At 40.9% G+C, this 24031-nt stretch overlaps 1 protein-coding gene across 4 annotated transcripts in view; it reads right to left on the bottom strand.

Annotated features, from left to right (window-relative positions):
• RAB27A (RAB27A, member RAS oncogene family) overlaps positions 1–24031 on the bottom strand; it is a 60517-nt gene that overhangs the window by 24560 nt on the left and 11926 nt on the right. For 2 of the 4 annotated variants that reach the window (XM_010979590.3, XM_031453012.2), the window contains exon 2: positions 21994–22112. The exons of 1 other annotated variant lie outside the window; for it this stretch is intronic. The gene's annotated coding sequence lies outside the window, so the exon portion shown is untranslated. Of the gene's footprint in view, positions 1–21993; positions 22113–22686; positions 22780–24031 lie in introns of those variants that run through there. One more of the 4 variants, XM_010979592.3, reaches the window with a different exon arrangement.

Below are 24031 nucleotides of genomic sequence, written 5' to 3'. Positions count from 1 at the left end.
CCAACATATTGAGGGAGAGCAAAAAGTGGAGGTGAAGAACATGGACTCTAGAACCAAACCAAATCACCTGGATGTGAATCTAGTCATGCCACTTTAAAAATTTTAATGTCTTTTGCCTCAGGTTCCCCATCACAACACTGGGAATGACATCTGATTTTATGAATACTATCATGCATGTGCTTTCTTGTTTTAGCTTCTTTATAATTAGGGTGCCTCTTACACTTCATAGTCTTACAACCCCAGGACATCTTGCAATTGTTACTTTAAAAGGTGGCTCTGAAGATACAGTTGTGTGAAAACCTTTCATTAGCATCTTCTGGCAAGATCAAGAATGCACCATCCACATATTTTAGAATTGATGAAACACAAAAGCAAACCTATCTTAAAGGGCTGTTGTGAGGACTAAGTCAGTGTACACAGATCAAGTTTAGAGCAGTGTCCGGCACATGGTAAGTCCAGTATATGTATTGGCTGCTATTAGCATCACCATCTAGCAGTCTAGTTCCAAAGGGCCAATGTGCAGGTGACAGTCCTTTCTTTCCTAGAACTGTAAGAAAGAACTGAATCCCTAAACTAAAAATAAGATTTCAAAAACAAGGGTCTATGGAGAGCACTTGAACCTAAGTTCACTTCTTTAAACGCTGAAAGGAAGCAGCGTCTAAATCCTTCAAGGAAATGTTTTCCAAAAAAGTCAAGAATGCCAACAATTTGGGACAGGCAGAAGATTGTCTTATTCAGCTCACTTCTACCTCTCCTCCTTACACAAATATTTTTTCAAAGTGCTCTCCACCCTTACTCTCATCAGGTTAACAATAGAAAGCAAGGAACACCCACTTCCTCAACATGTACTATGTGGTGATAATTGCCTGGGTGAGAGAAAATCAATGATCTTCTTTCCTACTTAAAAAATAAAATATATTTTCATTGTTTTCCAGGGAATAAAGAAGAAAGTGGTTTTAGTTATGAGCAAAAGGGAAAGATATCTCTCTTTCCCTTTCTCTCTCAAGTAAACACACACACACACATACACACACACAAACCCCATAGCCCAAATTCTCCACAAATCTTCCTATTAAAGTCAGTCATACATTCTAACCTTAGGCTCTCCTATCCTTAAGCAGAACCATTCTAAAACTACTTTAGATAAGCCAGTCAGTTCTTGAAAGCCAAAATTTCCCTCCATCACCCATATTTAGGACAGAGAATAAAAATAGGGGGAGGGACAATCATACCCAAACAATTACCATGTGCCACAAATGGTAATAGACATGCATGATTTTATTTTATCATCCTTAAGGGGAACTTAATGTCTATATAAGACTTATATAAAGAGTGATGTTTTCTTAATGTGATAGCATGCAGGTTTGGGTTCAGATTCTGACTCTTCTTGATGTGACCTGATCCACGTTCTTCAAACTAAGTCTCCATTTTTTTCAACTGTAAAGTAGAGATGACATTACTAGCCTCACTGGGTTACTTTAAGGGTTAAGTAGCATAATCCACAGAATGTTTTAGCACATTGCTTGGTTTGTGTTAAGTTTAATAACTGAAACTTTTCTTTAGCAATACTATTACTGAAGTACAGCCTCATTAAGTTCTTATTAGGCAAGGCATGCAATTTTATAACCTATTCCTCATGAAACCAGTAGTGGAAGCTTTGGAAAAACTACAGAAAGAAATTCAACTTAGGTGCAATCACTGATGAGGTCTCTATCACAAAAGCCGCCTTGGCATCCCAGCCTAACAGTGAGCTTTAACAGCAAGACTTTTGGCAATTTCAGAGCTAGAGTTCATCATCAGAGCATTTATAATGTACCAAGATCTCAGTAGAGTCAAGCTGTATTTACTTAAAGAACCCCGGCTACCACTGTCTTAGATCACTGCAATTGCCATACCCTGAAGTGGAACAAATTTACTCTCACTGCAAAAGCAAGATGTGGACAGCCCAGTAGTGGGGCTCCCCATCTCCACAAGAGGAGACAGCCTCTGCCCTCTGTGCATGTGAGCTTCCTCTTCTCAATTTCTGCTCCAGGTGTGAATAAATAGGTTTCTGCCCCCCACTGAATAAGCTGAGAGTGGAATAGATGAGATTGTAAACATAGAGCTTATCTTGTTTCTGCAAAGATCTTAGGCAGCAAGCAGTAGAAATGTAATGGCTTTGAAAAATAGAAGGAAATTGGAATCTGCTTCTTCCTTGTCTCCTGAGTGAAAGATGAGTTTGATTTTATCCAAACTCAGAATATTAGATTTTAACAGCATTAGATATTCACCTATAACCTATGATTCATAAATGTATTCCTATCAATACAGTGTTTCATAGTAATATCATAGATCCATACTTAATAGGGAGAAGAGAGGTACCTGGCTAAAAACTGACAGAACCTAAATCAACATATCATTTGGCTTTAAATTTATAAACATGCCTGTTATGTAGGAATATTCCATTTTCCCCACTGAAACAAAGTGAGAACACTAACTTCTAGCAGCAAGTTACTGACAGAAAAAATAAAATGATCTAAAAAAAAAATGTTGAACCAGATATACATTTCCAAATGCTGCCAGGACATCCAAATATATCATTTGCAAAGCATCCTTCAGACATCTGCACTTCTTTATAAGCACTGAAGAGAAAGACCAGGAGATGACCTACTATTTCTGAAATGTTACCATCACTTCAGTAGGTGCCTAATGTAAGCCAGTAAACAAATAACACACGCAACTACACATTAAGAAATAAGGGGGCACTGAAATGATTCTTGAAAATAGAAAATGTTCTGGAAGACCACTGTCAATGACTTAAATGAGATACTGGCACTTTTTTTCTTTTTCTTTTTTTTTAAGTTACAGAGATCATTGATTCATTTACTCAAAAGACATCATTTGTTGCCCATGCCTTTTTTTAGCATAAGAATATGAATGTTTATAGAAATTTATGGGGGGTGGGTATAGCTCAGTGGTAGAGCACATGCTTAGCATGCTTGAGGTTTTGTTTGGGTTCAATTCCCAGTACCTCCATTTAAAAAAATAAATAAATTTATGGAAAGTAAACTCTGGGTATTATATTACTTACAGTTTGTAACAAGTACATCTTATTTTATAGACATAGGATTAAAGGCATGCTACAGAATACATCATGCGTAAAATGCCGGCAATACAGTGGCAACAGGAGTGGCTGTTTGGTTTGCTGAGTAATATCTCAAACAAGACGAAAGTAGTTCCATAATGGCCACAACCATATGTCGTTGCAATGGAATGTCCAACTCATGGCTAAACGTGCTTCTTAATGACACCATGAAGCAGAGAAGTCTCCAAGAAGTCAGCAGAAGTGCAAAATCCCTAAAATTTACTCCCATGCAGCGGTTGTTTTTTGTGAGCACACAGAAGACAGCAAAACACAGGTGTTAGAGTCAGGGTCTCCTAAATTCAGACAGGACACTACTATCAACCTGTGTCAAGTGAGTAGCAAAATGCATGACAGAAGGGGACAGAGCATAGCTCAGTGGTAGAATGCCATGCTTAGCATGCACAAGTTCATGGGTTTGATTCCCAGGACCTCTGTTAAAATAAAAAAATAATAATAATAATTAAATAAGCCCAATTACCTACCCCCCAAAGATGCATGATTGAGATCAATATGTCATGGCTGTTCTTATGACTACAACAGACTGAGGCTGAAACTCAGATCTTATAGCTTTAAGGCACATGCTTTTCCCACTATACTTTAAGAGGGACACTGAATTAATAACGCTCTCAACAAACAGAGTAAAAATATTTTCCAAAAATGGGAAAGGAGGAGTGATTTAAGCTACCTGGAAGAGACCACTAATTAATAGAGGGGATTGTGCTATTAAGGAGTTCTGAAAAAATGGAAATAAAGAGCTGTTGGCTATGTCAGAGTGCCATCAAACTCCTGTGCCCAAGACTCAAACATGGAAATATTAGGAGGGACAGTATTGCTACTGCAGCCAGGACTGCAAGGATTACAAAATCAAGTAGCACTCGAAGAACTTGAAATTGAAAAGTGCATTTCCCAGGTTGCAAAACACAGAACAGCTTCCATTTATGACCTAGAAGTGGAGCCACAGATTCTGGCAAGCCTAGTCCTTCCAGAACATGGAAGGGTTGAAAGGCCTTTGCCCACCTCACCCTGGCTGTCCTCTTGCATCTCACCTGCCTCAAAGTATTACATAAGCTGCAACACAGGAAAGACGTTAATATCTCAGGGGAAATGACCAAATCAAGAAGAGAACAACTTCACTTTGTGAAGGAGGAACGATGCTTCTTTCCTTCCTAAAAAAAAAAATTTGGAAATAAAAAAAATTATGAGTTAAAAGAATCAAGACCTGTTGAGGCTGACTGTCCAAATAATAAAAACAATTCGATGAAGATCCCTGTGTTGGCAGTAACTGGGGAAGAAAGAGAAGGGCTCCTTTATCACTGTCTTTTTTTTAATGGATGTGCTGAGGGTTGAAGCCAGAACCTTGAGCATGCTAAGCACACACTCTGCCACTAAGCTATACCTGCCCCCTACATCATTGCCTTTTATAAAAAACTAGGATGAGTGCTCTATATCTATTCACCCCCAGAAACTGTGTCCAGAACAGAGCACCACCCTACCTACCTTTCCAGACCCAACTATTTGCATACCAGGAGAATATTTTCACTGTTGTTGTGTAAGGGTTATTTTTACGGCGTACAGTAAAAAAAGAAAAAGAAAATGTCATTTCCCTGACTTCTTAAACAAAGGGCACAGGTCGTACCTCAACTTTTCTGTGATGAGCTCTGCTGTAACTGCATACGTGCAGGAACTATGAATGGTGAGGGCTCCCATCCCACGTGCCCCACTGGAAGAAGAAGACAAAGTACCAGTTTGGCACACGGACCCTTACAGAGGCTCATATTCACCAGACACAGCTTCCCTTCTCTATCGTCCTGCCTGCCCCGTGGCCTCACCCTCGCTGACCACAGCAGAGCACAGAGTTCTCCACCCCCAGGAATATGCTCCTCAGGAACAGGCTGGCTTACAAAAGCACACGGGATTCCATGTCTTCACAGCTGGTTTTCTTTTCCATAGTCTCACATCCACCCCACAAAACCCCCATGTTGGGTTCTAACAGCCCTACTTCTAACCATTAACCTGAGTCACAGCCTCTCTACTCTCTTTTTCCTTTCCTGGCTTTCTTGTCCCTCATCTCCAGCAACTCTCCCCAAACTCCAGTTTGTGGGTGAAAAAACCGACCTTACGCTACCACCACTAGTCAGTGAACATGTGCTTTCCTTTTCCAATGCACAGTGAGCTGCTATGTCAATTTCAAGGTATTGGTCCCTCCTCCATAAGCTCATGTGCTGCTCTGTCTTCAGGGCTTTTCCAATACAGAAAGGAGTTTCGCCCCAGCTCAGTGTGGGGATGGAACGATCTTAGAAACCCAAGTACTTCTCACCTGGGCCAGTTTTCGTTTTACCTTACATATTGATGAAAAGGCAGCCTACTGATAAAAGCTGCTCATGAGTTTAAGACACTAGTATCTGTAAATATTCCACCATATATCAACTTAGTTCTTTTAAAAACAATCAAATAGCCTCAGAAAATCAAACTAGTTCCCGACGTTTAGCAGCACTAAACAACAGAAGGAGGACTCTTAGCCCCTCTGGTGCCAATAAGCCCTCAACAGCCAGCTATCGATCCTTCTGGTCCTGGTCAGGTCTACCCTCTCCGTTAATATACTTACAACACACGTTTAACTGCTCCCTAAACATCATATTCTTTGATGACTGAATCAAAAAGAAAGAAAAGAAACTCACCTAATGGCCAAAGTCTAATCAGATACACTTCTTGTTGATTCCCAAGAAGTCTTTCCTTGTCCCACCTATTCCGTATGCCTTCTTAGCTGGGACTGTTTGCACTTCTATCAACAGCTGTTTAAAGAATAGGGTGTGCCTTGGGTTTACTTATGCAAAAGATACTAAGGTGTCTGCAGCCATCCAGCCTAGCTCTACATTAGCCTGTCAGACCACAGTTGGCTTTTTTGGTGACTGTCACTGACGTTGATGTTTTCTAATGTTACTACGTTGGAGTCAGTAAAAGTGGGCTGCCCATCATCAAACTGGGGGCGGCGGGGAGGTTGTTAAAGATGAGTGAGGTTTTATTAAAGTCCCGTCAGTGTGTGAAAAGGATCTGTATTCCCTGTTTGTTGGACGTAGAATTCCATCAATACTCATTCAAGCTAGTTAGTTGTATTTTTTGATCTGGTATGTTCTTCATTTGTTTTGCTCATTTATGTTTTCCTACTTCATCTGTTAGATTCTGAGAAAGGGATGTTAAAAAACTGGATCACATATATTTTTAGAAAATAAGCACAAGGCAGCGTCTTAAAGGAGATGACGATAACACATCACCAAGGAACAAGGCACCACGGTCCTTGCTAGAGAAGCGCCAAGTCTGTGGAGCCCCAGGCCCCATGGAGGTACTTTAAGAGTCTATCAACTTTATTCAAATGTCCTTTTCCTCTTTACTGTCATTTTTTCAACTGGAAGAAAAATTTTCAGTCAAATGGTTATATACTAGATTTAGAGACCTCCAAACTGTTCACTTAGGCTGCTTGGCTAAGTTATTTGCTTCTGTCTTTAGTGCATACATATTATTTGAAATTCTTATACATGTGTCATTAATCGAGAAGGCTGTAATTTGCACTAGCCTTTCCTCATTTCCTTTCTCTCTCTCTCTCTCTCTCTCTTTTTTTTTTTTTTTAGTTTGGAATGGATCCATGCATCTGCTCTAGTGAAAATAGTTAAGGAAGCATATGCAAGCCACACTCCATAAATGACAGCAAGGCTCAGGCACATCTCTTCAGCACATGTTGCCCTTCCTCCTGTTAGGACAGTCAGCTGAGCAGTAACGAATGAGCACAGCATGTTGCATCGTAACATTTTACTACAGATCACTGGCGAGATGACTTTGTGTTTAGGGAGCTTCTTGTGTGACTGAGAGCTATTCTAAGTTTGGGTCACTTCTCCCATAGCAGACCAATGTCTTCACAGTCCGTTGGATATTCTTGCATAAGGTCTCAGAAAACCCACGTAATATCATTGCAGCAAATCTTTCAGTCCCTCAGAAAACTGTTCTGGTCCAGCTGGTGCCAAACTTTCTTTAGCAAGTTTCTTCAAATGAAATCTTACATGGCACTCTAACATATAAAACAGATGAAGGTAGAACCATTGTGACAAAAGAAATGAAGTAAGACTCCACCTCCAAGGCCTGTGGGCCCAACAAGGACCTAATAAGAGGTCCATTGTACACACATGGAAAACAAACGCAGAAAGCTCGACCTAAAATGGCTCTGAATAATCTCATCTGCCTTCAACTTCGTACACAATGCTTCCTGTCCACCTAAACACATCCAACTGACAACTTATCTATAAGACCTGCTGGGCTTTTTTATTCAGCATCTCCTAAAGAGGCCATCTCTCAAATCTCCCCCACTGAACCACAACCTTAGGACTCTTCTTATCTGGGAGTGAAAATCTGGAATGTACTGGGTGACCCTGGTGAGAACTTCAAGAAGGGCTACCTGGAGCTTCAGAGAGTAAGTCTCTAGGACAAGTCTGCAAGACAGCAATCACTGGGTTACTCAAAGGGAAATAAGAGCTATGAGTTCAAGGCTGAACAGTCCTGGGAAAATATAGACCAAATTGGCCAGAAGTGAACTAAGGGGCAGCATCCCCCTTGGGACAGAAAACCCATGTCCTTGAAAACGGGAACCGTTGGGAGGATGTCTGTAACCAGCTACACTGGTGATCCTTTCCCAAAGGGCATCAGGAAATACACTCAGATTGGTCATGATGGCCTCCACAACCTATGCTTGGGGGCAACCCTCAAAAGTCAAGATATGCTTTGAAGAACACAGTGAAATGTTGATATAGCAAATTTAAAATAAGTGAGAATATATTATTTTGTGCTAGCGCAGAAGCCACCTTATACTAAATTATAGTATTATTATTAATTATTATTATTAAATTCTAAATATTTAATAGTTTTCATTGTGATCTTACCTTTTACCCATAGGTTATTTAGAATCAAAGTGCTTAATGTTCAAACATTTGGGGAATTTTTCTCGTTTTATTCTTGTTATTGACTTAGCTAAGTTGTCGTGACTAGAGAACACTTTCTGCAAGATTTCAGTTCATTGAAACTTGTTGAAACTTATCTCATGACCAAACATATGGTCAGTTTTTCCAAATGTCTCACGTATTCTGCAGATGTTGGGTGCAGTGCTTTATGTATATTAATTAGGTCAGCTTTGCTGATACTGTTTTTTCATATGCGCTAAGCCCTTTCTATTTTTTTTAATCTTCTTGTTCTAGCAATGCTGAGATAGGGTGTATTAAAATTTCCAAAAATAAATAAACAAATTATAGCACAGAATTACATAAAGAGGCATGGTTTTTAAAAAATATATATATACTGATGGGAGAAAGACTTAAAAGTTTCCTCTCTAACTTGACTTTTTCCTGTCAACTCAGAAGAAATTTCAAGTGATGTATTTTCTCCACCCCTTGTTCCAGCTAATGGCTATGTCACAAGGAATGTTCTTCAGGATAGCACTGCTACTTAGAACCATTAGAAAGTTCCAGGGAAGGAGGAAAGGGTGTAGGGAAGGCAGGAACAGAGCAATCCCTAGTGTTCCTCACCAGAGCAGGCAGCCTCCCATGAAGGTGGCACAGAATCAACTTCAGGCCAGAAGGGGTAAATACAAATGGAGGTCCCAGACAGATGGTCAAAGTCACATCAAAGTCAAACACCAACAAAACTAAGAAGCAAATCAAAAAGAGGAGACGTGGCTTCTGGATTTGAGGAATTCAGGAGGACTACAATGGAGACCACTTAGGTCAGGGAGCCAGTAGGACCACTACCTAGAAAAGACCCAGGTAGTTGTCACTTTATCAACAGCCAGAGATTCTTACCTTCCAAGTCAGGGCAATTTATTCCATCTACTTCCTCTCTCTCCTCTGCTGAGCCCATTCAATTCCAAAGGCTTTCTAATTGATCTGACCAGGTTCCTTCACTAATCATCCTCCACCTGCCCTGGGCAGATGGAAAGTCAAGCATCCAGGTTAGAACTCGGTTCCCAAAGCCATACCTGTCTTTGTCATCAGCCTAGCCTGGGATAAGGACACCTAGGAGAACCAAGCTAATTTTTTTTAATGCATCACTGAGAAAGACATTTGAAGGCAGGAGGCTAAGAATATAGGGACTAAAGTCAGTAAGCAGGACAGAAAGCTCCTACAGGACCTTGCTAAAAAGCAGTGAATAAAGAAACCTCAACAAAGACTTACTAACACAAAACAGAGGAAACTATGCATCAGCAAGAGTGCAAGCCAAGAGGGAAAAGAAAATTATAGACAAGAGGAGCACAAAGCCCATGGAAGGAACACCATGAAGATGTAAATATTCATGTGTTTCTAAGAAATTGATATAAGTCACAACTTTAGAAATTTTGTTTGAGGGTTTGGAGGAAACTGAAGAAACATGTGATATTATACTTCATTTTAATGAGAATAAAATGAGATCTGTAGATGAAAGAGGTGACTGTAAAGTAGTAGAAAAGATTTTATAAGCCATATGTGAAAATCTTCCTCATAATTCCATAATCATGTTTTAGTAAGCCCGGTTTTTAAAGTACAAAGTTAACCTCCACGTACCAACAAATTTGACCGCAAAAGTTTGTTAAGTTCAATGTTTTGACCTCAGGAATTCTCTTTTCATTAAAAAAAAAAAAAAAAGATGTTATCCATGTTTAACTGATACGTAGATTTTTAATGTAGAATTTTCCTATATGTATTTGCACATCACATAAAAATACAACTGCTATTTAGCTATCAAATATTAAAAAATAAACCAAAACTTCTAACAGTATACCCCAATGATATTAATCAGTTTTCCCAGAAATGAGATATCACCTTAAAAACTCATATGAAAAGCTTTTCCATATTTACATTTTATAGAACATTTTAGATAGAACATGATAAGGAAAATGAATTGTTCTGCATAGAAATTACAATGTTTAATTTGAAATCAGTTCCCTTAATTACTGGTACCTCTAAGCAGTAGAGATACATAAAGCTTTAGTTCTTACAAGGTAGTTTTAAACTAAACATTTCTGACACAGGAAGGGGCAGATTTAAGTTATACTGCTTCTAAGCTAAAAGCTCTTGATCTTACATTCTCTGTAGGAGACAGAAGCTCACAAAGAACACGTGCAGGCTTCTGTTAGGAACCTGGACATTTTTCACATGCATTCTAGTGTAAGAAGTTTTACATTTTGTTCAGAAGCAAAATGTTTATGAACTCAGGAGATGCAGTGTGATTTTCCAAACCAAAATCTGTTTTTTTATGACCCTTTGGAAAAAGGCAGAGTTGGAAATATGGCTTAGTTGCAAAAACCTCTGGGATTTTTGAAGCCTTTTCACTCATTTATAAGGCAAATGCACAAAAATACATGAAATGAGGCAGTACCAGAAAAGCCATGGAGCTGGCCAACACAACACACCTCCATGCACAGAGGACACATGCAATTATTTGAGTTCCTTTCACTTCTGACCATCATGGCTCAGGACTGAGACCCCACTGATCACCAAAGGAGAGAAAGGGGAAGGGAAGTTGTTTCAATGGAAACATCCTCACCTACTTGGGTTCCTTTTCTCACAGCCCCAGTAATTGACAGAACAATCACGAATTAAGCCAAAGGCATCTCTGCCCACTGCACTCTCACCCTGGAGACCAGCCCTCATAAGCCACATCAGGCTCTGGATAGTCTTTCAACCACCGTCTTCTCAGTGTGTATGAGTGCTTCACCTTGGTGAACTTGTACGGGTATTATGCTACTTCTGAGTACTCCTCTCCCATCCCTCATCTCCTGGGTAAATTGGCAGGTTTCCTGGACTGCCTTCTTGTGTGTTGCCTCCCCACCACCCCGCACCACTGGACGGACAACAGGCCAGCTGTCAGTCAACTGCTAATTGTGTCTACCATCTGGCTTTCTCTAGCAGCCTCTTCCTTCCTCTGTTTCCTTTTGTTCCCTGCTGATTTCATTCAGGAATAACTCAAAGTGTCTGGGAGCTCCACTGATAACTGCTCTTTTTTGGTTAAGTTGTATTTGTGTTCTACTCAACAGTATTTGATAAGCAATTTCTCCATGCCCAGTACTGTGTGGCAATTATAAACGGCACAAAAGAAATATGTGATCCAGCCACTCCCCTCAGGAAGCTGGTATTCGGGAAGAGGACACAAAATGAACTCATTTTCAACAAAGGACAAATGAGACAAGATAATCCGGAAGCAGAATGTCACCCAGCACAGGATATCAAAAGTGAAATGGGCTTGAAGTCAGAACACAAGAACTCTGCTACTTACTTCCTTGCTGTGTGATCTATGGCAAGTCATGCCACCGCTCCCTGCCTGTTGCTGCATTATGGAAGCATTTATCGAGCAATATCGTTAAGAGGATTAAAGACCCAGAGAGGTCAGAAACAGGACACAATCTGAACCAGCGCATGAGCCGAACACCTTCAAAGCCAGCAAGAATTTAGCTAAATGGTGAGGAGTCAGAAAGATAGCAGGTTTGGTGAGCATCCATTCAAGTATTGAGAAGCCTTGTTATTACTTCAAAGGCTACAAACGTGAATAAGATAATTCTTCCCCTCAAAATTTGCAGTCACAGAACATGACAAATACACAAATAACTATAAAATTGGCTATAAAGTCAAAGGAATGCTTAGGAGGTAATGCAGCAAGTTGAAGATGGCTGGGCAACCAGCCCATCAGTGTGCTGGGTACTAGTTTCAGCCCTGCTTCATCTGTGTGTGATCCAGCATGGGTCCCCACCCTCTCTGGCCTCGTTTTCCTAGACTTGAGACAAGAAAGAGGTCTGAACTCAATGGTCTTCACCCTCCACAAACACTTTATGCTCCATGATTCTAGGTTCAAAGTCCAGAGTTTAGTGATGAGAAATCTAAATGGGGTCATGGTGGCAGCCGTCCTCTGTGTCACCTCACTTCTTAGAGATGAGAGCCTAGACATGGGAATCAGATGGAAAGGATCCAAGAGACATGAGTTTTAAAAATAATAGTAGTGCCTCACTGACTAGAAGGGGAAGCAGCACAGAGAAAGTACTTCAAAGAATGAAGCTGGGTAACCAACACAGCAAAACGGTGATTCTGGAAACAGGACATTTGAAATGGGGGAATGGAGAAAGTTGGAGAGGGCATAAGGCTTTTGTGGGTGGGTACCAGATTTTTGGAGGGGATAGATGATGAGATTGGGCTGGGATGGGTTGAGTGGTAGGGGTCACAAAGCCACATCACAGAGAAATACTTAAAAACCACTCCCATTCCCTAGGGTCCCACGTTTATCTCTGTCCTTGGGACACAGGCAGCGGCGCCAACATTGAAAGGTCCTGAAAGAAGGCTATGAATGTACAAACCGCAGAAGAGGGGACACCCAAAACCAAGGATCACTGGTGTTCTAACTCAAACTCAGTTACACGGGACATAACGGGCAGTCCCTGCTGTCCTGACGAAACTTCATTTGCAGACATCATTCCTCTGTTGTAAGATACTTTATCTGGCAGCAAGTAAAGGGAAATGTCAGTGAAGACAGCTGGGTATCTCTTTGCCTCCACACCATTCTCTTCTTTGGGGAGCCTTTACTAGGGCATCGATTCATTCAAAACTTAGACCTCACATTCAAAACATCACCATACACCACCCATGTGACTACATGTTAATAAAAATACATACTGGCCAGGAGTATATCATTTTCCTTCAGCCTTGTCCTCAGCCTCTCTTACTTGGCTCAAAATAATGATTACTTTTACTACTGATGTTAAGAAATGACAAGCCAAAACCCTTCTCTAATCACTTAATGCTTGTGGGTTTTCAGAAGAGAATCAGGTTAACTAAACCATGTCCCCTGTGTTTTTGTTCTCACTCAAAATAAAACAATACTTTTTATAAATATGCATGTGCCCCATCTCCTAATACATGCCAGCAAGAGCTTCTCCAGGAAATTGCTTCCTAACCCTTTTCATGCTATTTGTATGACAAACTTGGTCAAATGTTCATGATGGAAGACAACAGATTTGGGAACTCCAGCAACGCCAGGGCCTGCCCAGCCACCCTGAGAGAAGGAGGGTTCAGTATCTCAACACATCTGAATCAACTAAGGGCACACCAAAGGAGACTCTGATCTAGGGTAGAGGCCAAAGAGCAAAATTCCTGGGGCATATGTGCATACATGTTCAATTATAGAAGATAATACTAAATTGTTGCTCAACATAGTTGTTTCACCGTCCCACCTTCACCAACATTTGGTGTTGTCAGACTTCTCAAAATGGTCTAAGTTAGTGTTTCTCTGATTTCTAATGTGGTTGAGCCATTCGATTTCTTTTTCTTTTTTTTTTTTTAATTTAATTTGTTGGCCATTCAATTTCTTCTTACAGAAAAGCACAGTCATGACTTTTCCCTATTTTTCTATTGGGTTGTTTTTTTCTTATGGACATGCAGGATTTCTTCATATATCCTGGATACTAGTCCTTTGTCAGTTACAGATGTTGCAAATATCTTCTTCCTGTTTGTGGTTTGTCTTCTCACCTTTTTAATGCTCGGTCTTCAAGCAGTCAACTCTATCCGTCTTTTCTTTCATAGCTAGTTCTCTTTATATCACATTGAAGAAATCCTGCTTTAAAGTGATAAAGATATTCTTCTACTTTATTTTCCAAAAGATTTTGCCTTTCACATTAAGTCTTCAATCCACTGGGAATTTTTTAAGGCGTATGTAGGAATCCAATTTCATTATTTTTCTCTGAAGGACACCTAATCATCATAGTGCAATTTATTGAGAAAAATTATCCTTTCCCTAGTGAGTCACCATGTTTTGGCAGAACTGTTTCAGGGCTCTCTCTTCTGTTCCTTGATCATTTGCATTATCCCTGGGCCAATGTCATAAGGCCTGAATTACTATGACTTTGTAGTACAGCTTATATTTATCATTTATATCTGGGAGGACAGTTGCTTCTACCTTACTGTCAACATTCTTGACCTTTCACACCTCCACCTAAGCTCCTCAAAAACCATATAGAAATTCTGAATGCGAGTACATGAAATCTACAGATCAAATTGAGAAGATTGACCTATTCATGCTACTGACTGATCTCTCCAACTTATTTGTATCTTCCTTAATGCCTTTAAAAATGTTGTCAAAGTAAATTCTCCTTATAAAGACCTTGTACACTTTGGGGGAGGGTATAGCTCAGTGGTAGAGTGCGTGCTTAGCCTCACAAGGTCCTGGGTTCAATCCCCAGTACTTTCTTTAAAAACAAATAAATAAACCTAATTAACCCCTCTCCTCAAAAACAAAACAATCACAACAAAAAAAGACCTTGTACATTTTTAGACTTATTGATACTTTATATTTGGTCACTATTGTAAGTGATATCTTTTAAATATATATATTACATATACCTTCCATTATTACTTAGCTCCACTAATTCTAATGATTTGTCATACATAGTTGAAAACTGATTACATCTTTTTTTTTCCTTTCTAATCTTTTGTTTAGATTCTTTGCCTTACTGTGTTTGTTAGGACCTGCAAGAGTATTGAGTAAATAATCTTGTCTCCATTCTATCGTTTCACTGTTAAGAATAACATTTGCTGTAGGTTTCCAGTAGATACTCTTATCAGGTTAAGGAAGTTCTCCATCTATTCCCAGTTTTCTAAGAATGAGTATTATGAATGCATATCAATTTTATCTAATTTTCTTTCTAAATCTATTGGGGAAATTATGTGATTTTTCTCTTTTAATCTGTTAATTTATAAGCTTTTACAATTAGTTACCTTTGATCTTTATGTTTTCTTTCTTCTAGTTTTTTCTCCAACCTTCCCAACTTCTGCTCTTTACTTATACACTCTACCTGAAATTTCTCCTTAAAAACCATTATGTTTCCTCTGTGTCCATCCTTGCAGGAGAGGAGGGTACAGTTCTCAGAGTCATTAATAAATATTCGAATGATTTTAAAAAATGAAATACCTAATAAGTGCCTTACTCCCTAGATAAACATCAGAAAATCATTAGCTATCTCCTGAATTTTCTTTCAATACTATGTTTGACTTTAAGTACTGGGGCTCAAGCTCCCCCATTTTAACACCTAGCAATTAGGGTAACAGATTTCAAAAATGGTAAGCATCTTAAGAGAGATTAAAAAGTGACGCTTTTATATATTCTGTAATTCAACACTATCCATCAGACGGGCCACCCATGCTTCAAAATCTTGGTTCAGAACCTAAACCAGACCAGCAACAATGATCATCTAATTTGTTCAATCTGAGGATAGAGGGAAGAATGTAGGTACTTCCTTTTATTTAAAGCAAGGTGAACAAATCCAATTTGTGCCATGCTACAGCAAGAGGGGGTTATACCTCTAGAAAGTCTGGGTAGGTCTGTCTTAATGAGGGGTCATTATATGTCTGTTTTGTTCATTCATTTAACAGTTAAGTGCCCACCATAGGCAAACACTGTGCAAGGTAACAGAAATGCAAGTAAGATAGAAGTAGCACCTGCCCTCACAAAACTTACCATCAAATGGAGAACAGTGACCAGTGAAGCAAGACGCCAAGTGTGGTTAGTACATATGGCCAGAGTAATGGAAAGAGCTCATGAGATTAACACCTCAGCTAGATAGGGGTGAGGTGGGTTCTAAGAGGAAGTTTATGAAGAGTCTAGTGTCTTAGGTTGTAGAATTTCTGTAAGTAATCTGTAGTTCTAAACAGTACATTAAAGCTGGGGTTCCCTAGGGAAAGAACTCTATAGTCCAATGGCATAGAACAGGAAAGCTAAAAAGACCCTCATCTGTACACTCCCCACCCAACCCCACCACCCACACACTCACACACAACTATGTGACTCACCCAGAAGGCTACAGTTAAAAAAAAAAGTCAGTGTCTCCTCCAGATAACTGGAGAAATGATTGTGGAAGTGTGTATGAAATAGGTTCCTCCCCTCGTGCACTGTTGGGGGCACTGTTATTTGGTGCAGTCACTGTGGAAAACAGTATGGAGTTTCCTCAAAAAAACTAAAAGTAGAGCTACCATATGACCCAGCAATTCCACTTCAGAGTATGTATCCAAAAAAAAAAAAAAAAAAAACCACTAATTCAAAAAGGTACACACACCCCAATTTTCCTAGCAGCGTTATTTACAATGGCCAATATATGGAAGCAACCTAAGTGTCCATCAACAGATGAATGGATAAAGACGATGTGATATATGTGTCACACACACACACACACATACACACACACAAGCGAATACGACTCAGCTATAAAAAAGAATGAAATTTTGCCATTTTCAGCAGCATGGATGGACTTGGAGGGCATTATGCTAAGTGAAATAAGTCAGACAGAGAAAGACAAATACTGTATATTATCACTTGTATGTGGAATCTAAAAAATAAACTAGTGACTATAACAAAAAAGGAGCAGATTCACAGATATGGAAAACAAACTAGTGGTTATCAGTCAGGAGAGGGGGGCAACAGCACAAATTACTGGGTGTAAGATATGCTCAAGGATGTACTGTACAACATGGGGAATATAGTCAAAATCGTGTAATAATGGTAAATGGAAAGCTACCTCTAAAAACTGTATAAAAATGTAAAAATACAATTAAAAATAAAAATTAATAAAATTAAAAATGTAAAACAATTTTTAAAAGGTTCCTCATCTTTCTCGTCTTGCCATAGACCCTACCTAATCTGCCATCTGCCTCTACTAGTCAAAAATGTGATCATATCACTTTTTAAAAGATGTTATCTTATTTTTAAAATTAAAGAAGTTGAATCTACATTTCTAAACTAATTATTTAAGATGCAGTTTTGAAAACCTTTGCCAAGTTTTTTTTTAATTGGCCTATACAATCATCCTAAAGTTGGTATTTAGCTTCATGAAATATATTTATTTGACCAAGGATGTTAGATAAGGCATGATCTGGATATGAAAAGGGGCAGTTAAAAAAAAATAGAAATCAGCAAACAGCTCTCAAACTTCTAGAGCCTTTAATCCTAAGAAAAGCAGATTAAACATTACAAGAATATATAAAACTGTAGTTCATACCTGACTCCTAAGAGCCCCAAGGCCACTGCCAGCAGTAAGTTTCTAAGGTCATTAAAGAAACAGTCTATGGGACATTATGCTGTACACCAGAAACTGACACATTATAACCAACTATATCTCAATAAAAACAGAAAAGAAACAGCCTATCTTATTTCTTTCTAATGACTTTAAGTTCTTAAACACTTTTCAGGACTATAAAAACTAGACTAGATGGAAATCTATTATTTTAACAGCACCTTTCAGTTGCTTTAGAGGAAAAACTTGGCTCAAGAGACAAATATAAAATTGCAAAAATTATACAGCATAGGATGATGTAGGGAATGTCTATGACAGATATGGAAGTACATCCCAAGAAATACAGATACACCAGATATCTTCCATTACAACCAAAACTGAATGCAAAGTGATACATAAATACCAATCCAAAAGGTGTTAATAATTTTAAATAAAATTTGATAAGTGGACTGTCCTACACCAATGATCCAAAGATATTCTACCAGCAGAGCCTGGTAGGAATGACTGAAATCAGGCGGTGGCTGCTGAACCCATCAGTTAAAACATCATGCATCTAACAAATTAGCACTGAGAACCAGCTGTGCCCACATCACCGTGTTAAGCACCGACAACTAGGCTGTGGGAGAGCAGCAGTCTAATAGCAGCACTCTACGTGGCTATGAACAGTGAAAATGCAGGGGGAGGAAAACTGTTACAGGAATGTGCACACAATACTGGGCACTGGGGAGGCCTGGGGTAGAGCGGGTGGGGCCACTATGCCACTGCACAGGGGGCACCTGAGCCAAGGACTTACAACAGTACACAGAGGGACAAATGACAAACGTGAATGAACAAAAATTACAGTTCATTGACAATGTGGTAAAGGACTTGACCTCCTATGTCAAATAAGTATTATCCTTTGAGGATAACGGACGCCATCAACAAGAGGGTCACCGACGCCAACCCAAAAGGTGTAACTGAGTTTTGATGGAATGAGGTGAAGGCTGTCTGTTGCCCAAAGTAAAAAACACAGACCAGGCTTAGAGTCATGAGAAGGGAGCAGGTGCTGCGGTGAGCAACTGGGAGGGTGGAAGTCAGGGAAGAGCATTTGCACCTGCAAACGTCTAAGAGGGAAAAGGTTATGATGCATTTAGGGAATCTCAGCAGATGGACGCGGCTCAAGGGCTGCATGGGGGTGAGAGAGGAGGCGTCCAGACAGGCTGAAAAGATGGGAGAGACTTTGGGACCCAAGACTGAAAGGACTCTTACATGGCACTAGAAAGTCTCTGCGTTATCCTCTGGGCAATGGAAGGCACTGCAGGCTTTTATGAAGGAGAAGAACACAAGGTCGGCACCTTAGAAAGATCTTTCTGGCAGCCACGGGAAGGCTGGGAATACAGAGACCAGGAATAGATGAGGAGAGGCAGTGAGTGACCTGTGTTGGTGACAGCAGGAATGAAGAGGAAGGGATTAATTCAAGATATATTTAGGAGGCAGAAAATCGGTATAATTTCTTAATAAACTGGTAGAGGAGTTAAAGAGAATCAAAACTTTTAGTTTGGTAACTGAATTAAAGGCATTATCATTAACCAAGAGAGGAAAAGCTGGTTTGAGATGATTATAACTAACACTGAATACTTTTCTAAGCCCTTGAAAATATTAACCCATTTAGGGCCTCATAACAACCCTATGAACTAATTTACAGATGAGAAAACTGATGCACAGGCAGGTTAAGTAAGTTCTCCAGGGTCACACAGCCAATAAAAGGCAAAGTCAAGATTTAAATCCAGACACGCTCTCAACTACCATGCAACACTATAAGGGACACGAGCAGTTAAATGCCCCTCATGTTTCAGAGACATCCAGAGAGCTGTGTGTATTCGGCATTTGGGAAACAGAACTCGGGCTCAAATAAGAGTTAACAATATGGATTTTAGAGTCATCAACACAAGTTGATTTCCTAAGGCCGTGGGAGAGACAGGACAGCCATTTAGAGTGAAGAGAGACCCGAAATGTAAGGTTCAGCACGAGATTTCCAAGAAGGACACCAGGAAGGAGATTTTTCAAGCGAGTCCACAGACTGGGGCAGGCACCACAGCACAGAGGTGTGAGCTCAAAGCAGCCTGGATGTTCCCCTTGTGACAACAAAGGATCCATTCAATATTTGCCAAGTGATAAATCCAGCACTTAGAGCTAAAGGATCCCTTTACAGATTACACGGGGGAGAAGAGAAGCACAAGAGAGCATGAAATGGAAAAAGAAGAAAACAAATTGATGCTCTCAGCTCTTGGATGCTTTGTATCTGTGTTTGAGTCAAGTGGCTTCTGCCTCCAGAGAAGAAGGAGCAATGCAAGCTCATCCCTCAAGCAGCATCTTCATCTCATTTCGTCACCTCCCTCCCTACCCTCCAACCCCCACTGAACCCAGCCTCTGCTCGGCTAAGAGGGCAGGGCCCCAGCCACGCTGCAGCCACCCCAGGAGCACTGAAGAAAGCAGGAAGGTGTCCTCTTGCAAAGACAGCACTCAAGAATTATGGCTTCGGCAAAAATCAGCTTTTGTTTTTCATGGGCCTGGTCCATGACTCATCAGCTTTCACAGCTGCTGCCACCCGGCTCCAGTGATAAATCAACCAAGTTCAGAGGCGGGAATAAGAGCAAAACATGGGCCAAAATCTCGGGAAGCTTGAATCCTCAAAGGGGAAGAGAGAAACAGGGAGGTGGTGAGCCTGTGCTGTGAGCTCTCAAGGGCTGAGGGTCTGGAGAGCGCAGAAGCTGCAGCAGGGGCAGAGAAGGACGCACCCTGGGCTCCCAGCCCTGCTAACGTGCGCAGGTCCTGGTTGCCATGGTGCCATCCTGCGGCCGGCAGCGTTGCATCAACATTCTCTGCCGCAGTTCCTGTCTTGTGGGTGGCAGCAGTAGCAAGAAAGAAGAAAAAATGTTGTTTGTATTCTAACGGTTTCTGGGTCACTGAACCCAGTCTGGAAAGATCTAAGGGAAAGTGGTAAGAGACGGAGAAAGCAGCCAAGGTGGGAGGAGACGCCTTTGGGATGCATTCAGTACAAGCTGGGCATTCTATGGATGAGGTGCCCTCAAGAATCAACACTCCTCTCCCAAGCTTTTTTTTTTCTTTCTGGTAGTTAGAACCCAAGAATCTCAACAGAGAATGTCAGCTTTTTATCCAGGCTCTTTCCCAGCAATTTCTGACAATGGGACTCGGGGTTCACTCCTAGGTGAAAGCGTGAACTTGCGGCAAAGAAAAGAAAATGATGTATTGGTTAGTGCACTGGAAGTCAGGCACTGCACTGGCTCTGACACTATAATCGGCCAAATGACCTTAGCACTTTGAAGCTTCAATTTCTTCCTCTGTGAAATGAGGAGGTCGGACTAGATGAATGCTAAGGGTCCTTCTACTCTCCGAGCCTATTCTGAGGGTGCTCAGGAGCAAAGGAGCCCTTCCAGGTGCCTCTCAAAGAATACGACGCTGCCTGTGTGCCAGGATGCTGACTGCATCTCCAGGGACACTCAGCTACGCAAGTGGCCACAGCTCAGTGGAAGAGATGAGTGAACACATACACTCATGATGTCACGTCCATACGTTTGAGTCGACCGACGTTAGGGGGCAGAGACCACGTCTTGTGCCTCTTCACGTACTCCACATCCAACACAGTCTCAGCACTTTGCTTAACAAGTATTCATCACCTGCACATGGAGGCAACTCTTTAAAATGTAATGAGATCTTTCAAAAGTATCTGTTACGAGCTGAACTGTGTTCTCCCAAAATTCAGATGTTGAAAGTCCTAACTCCCAGGACTTCGGAATGTGACCTGATTTGGAGACAGGGTCTTTAGAGAGGTAATCAAAGTAAAAAGAGGTCATGAGGGTGGGTGGGCCCTAATCCCATGACTTGTGTCCTTATAAGGACAAGAAATATGAACATAGCCACCCATAGAAGAAACATGAGAGAAAAGACACAGGGAGACGACAGCTCTCTCCAAGCCACGGAGAGACGCCTAGAACAGAGCCTCCTCCTTCAACTCTCAGAAGGAGCCAACCCTACCAACACCACGATCTGAGACTTCTGGCCTCGAGAACTGTCAGACGAGAAGTCTGTTACTTAAGCTGCAGTCTGTGATACTGTGCTATGGCGGTCCTAGTAAACTAGCACGTATCTCAAAGTAGAGGGAACTGTACAATAAAACACCCCATCACACTCACCACCTCGATCTTGCATTCCTGCATCCCGTCACTGAGCATCTCTAAACTATTTGGACCTTTCCTTACAGGATCACCATGCCATTTCCAAACACACCAAAATTAATTGAAGGCAAATGTAATTGTCAGAACACACCTTATACTAAAACACATACTTATACAGGGGCCTCCATTAATATTAACAGTATTAAAAACAAAATCCCAGTAAGCTTGAATTTTTGTGGATAAAATGCTCAGAGGACAAGCAAGGCTCTTTGAGCAGTTCAATTCCTTAACCAGCTCTCTTATTCAATATATTATCTGAGAATAAGAGCCTTTGTTACTTTGATAAAGTACAGAAAAGAAAGGAAGGAAGAATGCAGTCAGTACTCAGACCCACTCTCTGGTCATTGAAAATGCACTTTTCAAACTAAACCCAAGAAACTTACATTGAAAATGCACTTTTCAAACTAGACCCACAAAAGATAGTAGACATCTTGAGGAAGTCTTTGGTTTAAAAAAAAAAAAACTTAATACGTGCAATATTTTATGTTAAACTGCAAATATTTTAAGTACCTAAAAATTGGCAAAGCCAAACTCAAAACCTCTACGCCCCTACCCACCCCCCAAAACCAAAACCATACCTTGACAAAATATAAATCGTTGCTTGATTTTCCTAAGGCTTTAGAGGCTGGAATTCCCAACACTTCAACAGTTAGACAACTTGCAGTCACATGTCCTCTTCTAAAAAGGCACTTTTCGTCTAATACAAACAGAAATGTTAAAGTTAAAATCGCCTACTTGTAAAAGGTTTTCAAAAGAGTCTTTCGAAAAGCAGTTCACTCTATCAACTTTCAAAATCAGGCATCTTTGTAAAAACCCACAATCCAGCTAATTAGTCTCAGCTGGTTGTCATATGGCCTGCAAACCAGTCAAGTGATTTTGCCTCTTTCAAGCTTTTCCTAAAACCCAATTCTCCTGGCCTCTCAGAAAGAAGGCAGCTATGTTAACCTCTTCCAGTGTTAGAAATAGGACTTCAACTGTTTTTTCCCCTAATCAAAAGAGTAGAACATTTGATTTCCCAAGAAAACATCTTTCAAAGCACTGCATTCTCAGGGCCCTTAAAGGTTATACTAATATTGTTTCTTTGCAAATACAGTGCCTGATCCAAACAAACACTACAGGAGATCAACAGAAGTGGCAGAAGCCATGCGGCTAGTTGACTTCCCAGACCTCTTGCTCTGGCCTCCGGACCCATAAGTAAAACTGTCACCTTGAGGGGGTCCACCCACATGTCTTGCTGATCTTAAATTCAGCATGTCCTTCCCTCAACTTACCTCCTGCGCTCTTCTCTCCAGACCCTGCTTCAGACCCACTTCTCTTCCTAGGTCTTGAGTAACACAATCTCCACACACACCGGCCAGACATATGATGGTCCTCAGTGACTCCTCCCCCCCACCCCTCCCACTTCCATGAGCTGCCAAGTTCCAGGAATCTTTTCTCCTCTCACCTTTATTCCAAGTTTTTCTTTCTCATCAAAATGGCTGTGATCAACCACATATTTGGTTTTCTGGCCCAGCCACTGACCCATCTGCCACACAGCACCCAAAGTGATTTTTCCAAAGGCAAGTAGGTGTCCATCACTGTCCTCTGCAGAACCTGTCAATGGCTCCCACGACCTCGCCAGTAAACTCCCCAGTCCTTAGACCTTTGCCTTCTCTATCACCGACTGTTCCCTGCCTTCTGACTCCAGCTACCAGAACTATTTGTAATTCTCTCAATCAGTTTTTTTCCCTAAAATGGTTTTCAAAATGTGACAGCAATGCCATCAGCATCACCTGGGAAACTTAGAGATGCACACTTGTGGGTCCACCCCAGATGTACGGAATCAGAAATTCTAAGGACAGGGGACAGCGGTCTGTGTTTTAAGCAGCCCGCCAGGTGATTCGGATACATTCCCCTGAGCGCCCCTGCTCTAACCCACCAAATCTGTTCTCCAAGAGACTTAATCCTTCGGCTCCTCCTGCTGCGGGTAATGCTGCGTTAGATGCCCTTTCTCTGCGCTTACTCTTTCCAAGAACAGGTCAACCCAGTACGATAATTATCCAGTTTATTTCTTGCTGGTTGGTGAATATCTTGAAGGCAGGAACTGTGTCTTATTTGACACATTCATTCTACAATCCCTAGTTGAACACGTGCCTGTCACTGGGTTGGATGCTGGGTGTGAGACCAATTGCTCCTCCCTTGTCCTCCAGGGGAAGCCACCCTCACACCTGGACCACTCAGAGTGTGACTGCAGACTCCTCCTACACCATCTGCAAAGTCCCATCACCAACTGGAAGAACTGTGAGCAACGGGAGATGCCTGAACATAACCAGCCTGACATCCCTTGTGCTAAATGGCATGGAATTTTTGGTTCACGTGGTTTACGAAGGGGAAAGGGTGCATATTCATGAAAACATATGTATTCCTTTTTATTCTCTCATAGCCACCTCCGGAATTTGGAGAATAATTAATTTAGTAAGGGAATTTACCAAGTTTTAAATCCCTTATTAAAATTCATCCCAGTTAGCTTATTCTAAATTACAGTAATTGAGTAAAGTTTCATATCAGCACTTCTCAACCTTCAGCAAGCCTGAGAGTCTCCCGGGAATTTTGTTAAACTGCTGATGCTGTTTCAGT

Source organism: Camelus dromedarius, chromosome 5 (assembly GCF_036321535.1).
Source record: "Camelus dromedarius isolate mCamDro1 chromosome 5, mCamDro1.pat, whole genome shotgun sequence".
NCBI lineage: Eukaryota > Metazoa > Chordata > Mammalia > Artiodactyla > Camelidae > Camelus > Camelus dromedarius.
The sequence above is the reverse complement of the archived record's forward strand: the minus strand, read 5'-3'. Positions and strand labels throughout refer to the sequence as shown.